The following is a 6,000-nucleotide window of genomic DNA, read 5'->3' as shown; positions in this document are numbered from 1 at the left end:
TTCTTTTTTTCTTTTTTTTTTGAGACAGAGTTTCACTTTGTAGTGCAGGCTGGCCTTGAATTCACTGTGTAGCCCAGGATGGCCTCAAGCTCTCGGCAATCCTTCTGACTCAGCCTCCTCACTGATAGGATTACAGAGATGTGCCACCACTATCAGCTAACAACTAACTGTTTTACTTTAAGAGAAATATACTGAAAATTGAAATTTTCAGTGTAAGGGCACGTTTATATTATGATAGCTCAAAAATACTTTACGGTTGCGGGGTAAGTAGTGGTACTGAGGACTGAACTCACAGCCATCACAGTGAACCATATCCCAGCCCCTCGCCTTTTCTTTAATTTTGAAACAGCATTACTAAACTGTGAAGTCTGGGCTCAAACTTGAAATCCTCCTGTCTCAGCTCCCAGAGAACTAGGATTACAGGTATATGCCACAACACCTGACAAATATTAGGTTTTTATTACATCCCATGCTAGATCAATGCTAATTTTCCACTGCTTTCTTTCATTCCATCCAAAAGCTTTAAGTTCATCACTGTTCTTTATGTTCTTGCACTCAAAGAAGTAACCATACAGGAGCACAGAAATTCCTACACTCTTAAGCCCTTAAGAACATTCATGATTGGTACAGTGCTAGGGAAATAAGCCCTAAAGAAACTTTACTTGTGTTAACATGTTTGTCTTTTCAAACTCTTTGCCCACCTTGTTCTTTTAATTCTTTTTGATAAAAACAATAATGACCATTACATTTATTTATCAGCCTGTCATTTAGGTTAGGGAGGCTAATTTTCAAAGGCCCATGCCTGTAGCACATTGCACATCTCTTACACTTGCCACCATCATACCATTCTGATAAAGATCAATGGGAAGAATACAAAGAGTTATAGCCCAGAGACAGCTGAAAGGCATTTTTTAGGAAGATATTTAGTGATATGGGTACAGACTATATTGGGTAAGACAGTTTGTTTCCTTCTATTGGATTGTCAAAAGACTATTTCTTCCCCAACTATCTTTTCCATCAGTCTTTCTTTTCTCTATGTGTATTTTGCTATAGGTTTCTTACCAAATTCAAGTTCAGTTCAAGGTACCCCTAGCAATCTGCTACCTTCATGAACAAGTCAAGGCACAGGGCTTGCACACATGCACACGTAAAGGAGTGGCTTTACAGAAAACTGTTTCTAGTTCTCTCCTGTGTATGATTTACCATGTGCTTCTGTACCTTTCTCCTTCCACACATCTTTAAAGTTAGTCCCAAATCATTCAATAAAATAATAAAACAGCTGAATAAGGAGAAGTCCAATGAGTATGTAAAAGTTGCTCTAATGTACTTTTCTTACGTGGACTTCTCTATCTAAAAAGACTCACTGAAACTGAAAACTCTGTCCAAATAATCAGTCTGATCTAGAAGTTGACCAACAAAATCAACTACAACAGAAAAATTAATGGACTAAATAATCTGACAAGAAACAAATAGGCTAACAATAATGCTATAGTTAATAATATATTAAGTCACCATCACCAACCCAAACACATGATGGTTATACACATTATTATAACATGATCTCATCAAATGTCAAAAGACTCCATAAATAAATACTAAATCATACTTTAATAAAAATGGAACAGAGAGAGAACACTCTGAGATATCTGAGGCAGATTCTGTGTGCTGACAATATGAAAAGATATGATTCTCTTCTCTGGAATCATTTATCAACAAACCCCTAAAAATTTAGTGTGCAATTAAAATCTCCTAATCTCAGTAACACATATGTAAAAATTAGACACAAAGTAGTTTTGGCCTAAAAATGCTGTACTCTGAAATTCCCAACAAGCACTACCTCATGCTTTTTAATTTTGTTGTTGTTCAAGAAATAACACAATTTAAGTAGAAATGTGAGGTACAATCTGTGAAACAACATTTCATCAGCAAGAGAAGAAACATAGCAAAGCCAAGGCAAATTCACAGACAAGTTGAGATATATTATTTTAGGAAGGAACTATAGCATTGAAACTTAAAATGATGGTGGATCAAGACACGATCAACAGAGAGGGCACTTATTAATTCAGACATTGCATTGTACTTTCAACACTCAATTTTATTTCTTGAGTCAAATGAAGGATACAAAAATCCTATGTAGATAAGGAATCAAAAGATACAATAATTTTCCACAGCTATAAGACCACTAACTTAGCATGGTCACAGACGTATTAAGGCAATCAAATTTAAGCTCATAAGTCACCACATGTATGTAAAAATAGGCTGGTATGATATATAAATATCCATTCCTAAACTGTACATTTCCTTGCTTAAAGACTGCATCATTGTGACCAAGAGAACAACTATAAATACTGATTAGAACATAAATACCTATGTATTCAAATATGTGTGCATGCATGTTCAGGCAATCTGAGTATCAGCTTGTTTCCGTTACTAGACAGTTATCTAAATCTGAATTAAATACATGTATCTTGTTTTCTTCACTTACAAAATTAAGGGAAGAAAAATCCAAATTACCTCTAAGACACTTCTAGTCATAAATATTTAGAATTTTGATCTCAACTTCCAGTAAATAGGATTTTTAAGAAGCTAACAGATTTTAAAATACAGTAGTTCTAGTCTATCCTTGGTTTTAAATATGAGACACTGAACATAAAATTAGGAGGCTTAATTTAGGATCGCTGTAAAGAAAAGGATAATTTAAAAGAAAATTATAAAACTTCTGTATGAAAATCAATTGTTGATTGCTGCTTTTTGAAAATCAACATTCTGAATGATTATAATTCACAGGTTCTCTCTAATAACAAAGTGTTTGCCATACACGATTAGAAGTTAACAGGACCATAGCCGGGAGTGGTGGCATATGCCTGTAATCCCAGCACTCGGGAGGCTGAGGCAGGAGGATTGCTGTGAATTCAAGACCAGCCTGAGCTGCACAGTGAGTTGCAGGTCAGTCTCAACTATATGGTAAGACCCTGTCTCAAAAAACAAAACAAAGCAAAAAAAAAGTTAACAGGACGAAAAGCTAAAAGGAAAAAAATATATACTACTAGGAGCCATCCATGGTTAAAATTTGATCTTAAGGGAAAAAAATATCAAATCACTATCAATGCATATATGAAAGTTCTTTAACAAATATTCAGAATACATAACAGGTAAAAATAAGAATTGTAACCTATCGTCAAATATAAAATCACTTTACTCTGGTCTCTCTCATCAGCCAGCCATTCAGCTTAAAAATTCTGGACCACAGAAGGGACTCTGAAAAAGTCAGATAAACTTCAAACAAAAAATGTCTTCACAAGGCTACAGTATCTCATTTGATCATCAAAACTGTAAAAGGGATGTTACCGCAATTTAATTTTGTTTAAGTATCTTCTTTAAACAAATGAGGAAACAGACCTAGGAAAGTTATTTAAATTAAGTTCAAACTAAGTGGCAATACTACTGTGAACTGAATACCAATCTTCCAACTCAAATTCTATGTTCTTTCCTTTAGAACCTGCTATTGCCTGGCAAAGAAAAACAATGGGACAATGGTCATGGTAACAAAATCTCACATTTTATAAGTTTATAAAATCTTATTCATTGCTATCATAATTAATCCCCAACTCTCAGGTGATACCATTACTCTTATTTTGTGTAAAAGAAAACTAAAAGTTATAATACAGTGCCTAGTCACCAAAAATTGGGAGACTACAAGGGAATGGGCAATCTTATCTAGAAAAAAGGTAAAAATACTGATCATGATGGATCAAGGTCTTGAGATCTGACATCATAATCATTTGTTAGTTTAAATAACATGGGATCACTAGTCCATATTCAGTAATTCCACAAAGGTTCCTAATCTAAGCCTTCTTTGACCAGAATGTTATACCAGATTTTTCGAATAATAATACACACAACTTTGTTTTGTTTTTTTGTGGTGCTGCGTATCAAACCCAGGGCCTTGTATGTGCAAAGCTCATGTTCCACCACTGAGCTGTATTATCCCCAGCCCCTAAACACAATACTCTAAGGTGGGTCAGTATGTGAAGGAACAATCTAATAATTTCAAAACATTATTGAAAATGTACTTATCGAAACTAAAATATTTTGTATTTATTACATACACATTCGTGCACACACAATCAAGGAAAAACAAACCAAAGAAACTAAAACAAGCTATTTACTAGTAACAACCAAAATTATTAGTTTTATGTCAACTTACCACTGAAATGCATTGTAATGGAAGTAGACCAAACCAAGACCATATAAAAAGGCAGCATTCTATAAAAGAAGGGAAAAAGAGACTTTTAGGAAAAGCATTAATATCTAACGTATGATATTATTAAATGAAATATGGTATCCATGATATTAAGTTCTTAAAACTCTACCATGCATGACAATATAGTTGTATTTTTCTAAACAGCAAATAATGATGAATCAGCAGATGGCCCAGGATCAAATCAACTTGGAGAGATATTCTGGGCTTTTATTTAATCAAACTTGTCCTGAAATTTTAAAAATTACCAGCAAAATTCTGTCAGCAAATTTTGCAAAAAATCTACTCATCAGAAATAAGAAAATGCTCAGATTTTGCTATGCTATTCTCTCTTGTTTGCATCTGCATTCTTTCACTGGTTCTGTTTCTTGATCTGTTTTTAATTCTATGTTCAGCATCACCAAGAAAGCAAAATGAAAAGTAAATGTGACAATATAAATCTAGAATAATTTTAGCATTAAAAAAAATTGTGTACCAAAACAATACCTAGCTGGTTACATTTTGGAGTTTAATGATCACTGATTTCTTTTACGGTACCAAAAAGACAGGTGCCAAACCTTATTCTGATTTATTTTACCTCTGGCTTCCAAATAGGAACAAGCTACCTATGCCCATTAAAAAAGGGGGGCAAAACAAAGAAAAAGGCGTGGCTGGGGATTTAGCTCAGTGGTTCTGCCGCCTGCCTCCCAAGTGCAAGGTCCCAAGTTCGATCCCCCGTAACAAAAATAATAACAATAATTAAAGGTAAAATTTTTGCACTGATTCTTGTGAACTAATTTCTCTAAAATTCTATAAATTTTAAATTAAAAATTTATCTGATTTCTAAAACATCAGATATTTTAAACTACTATTAAATTCAAATGCTTCTTGCCATATATACAGTCTTGGGTTGTATTTAACAAGTAGACCCAGAGACAAGGTTTTAGTAGTAGGAGCTTATTAGGGAAGTTATCCTAAGAAACACCTAGAAGGGAGTGGAGAAGCAAAGCAGGAAAGAAAGGAAACCAATAAAGAATATATTATTAGGCTGATTATGGGTGGGGGCAAATGGGACTCAATCCTGCTGGGGATCTCAGGCAGGCAGTGTGGAAAACTCCCTTGCAGTCAGTCATCTTGCCCTAGGTGTAAGGGAGCTACAGCACTTATCACACAACTGCTTATTATCAAAACCTGACTTGAGAAAAGTAATCATTGATGTTTAAAACTCAAATATAAACACTTGGGTGACTATTTTTGAGGCACATATTTTTTTAAATATTAAAATTTATTCTAGAATTATATTACAGATTTCCTTTGAATTCTAAGTACCTTCACAGAAACACTTAAGTACATTGTAAAATGTAATAAATATGGTAATTTAATTTGGTTAAATCCGCATCACCCCCAATTTTTTCAAATAAGAACATTATACGTGATAGGACTATTCAAAAATTCAGGAAGTCATGAAGGTCTTAGAAAACTTCCATTTCAAAAAAAAAAATTTTTTTTTTAGTTTAGTTAGAACTATTTTAATGAAGAACATTCATTTACTATTCCACTCCTGGAATAATCTGAGCATTTACTTGGTGCCAGGAATAATACTCTGGGGCTGCATAAGCCAAACCAAATAAAATATTCTTCCCCTACTCTCAAGAAGCACGGAATCTAGGACACAGGAGGAGTGGCATGGATAGTCAAAATGCAGAAGTAGTTAATTCAGAGTCATGAACCGTTCTACCTAGAAAGTCAAGATTAGAAAG

At 34.0% G+C, this 6,000-nt stretch overlaps 1 protein-coding gene across 6 annotated transcripts in view; it reads right to left on the bottom strand.

The window, feature by feature from the left end:
* The window catches only part of Kdm6a (lysine demethylase 6A), a 201,215-nt gene that overhangs the window by 92,633 nt on the left and 102,582 nt on the right, over positions 1-6,000 (bottom strand). For all 6 annotated transcript variants that reach the window (XM_010628373.3, XM_010628377.3, XM_010628376.3 and 3 more), the window contains exon 4: positions 4,208-4,266. The gene's annotated coding sequence lies outside the window, so the exon portion shown is untranslated. The remainder of the gene's footprint in view (positions 1-4,207; positions 4,267-6,000) is intronic.

Source organism: Fukomys damarensis, unplaced genomic scaffold (assembly GCF_012274545.1).
Source record: "Fukomys damarensis isolate Sample0158 unplaced genomic scaffold, DMR_v1.0_HiC HiC_scaffold_39, whole genome shotgun sequence".
In the NCBI taxonomy this organism is placed as follows: domain Eukaryota; kingdom Metazoa; phylum Chordata; class Mammalia; order Rodentia; family Bathyergidae; genus Fukomys; species Fukomys damarensis.
This window is presented reverse-complemented; position numbering and strand designations above follow the sequence as displayed.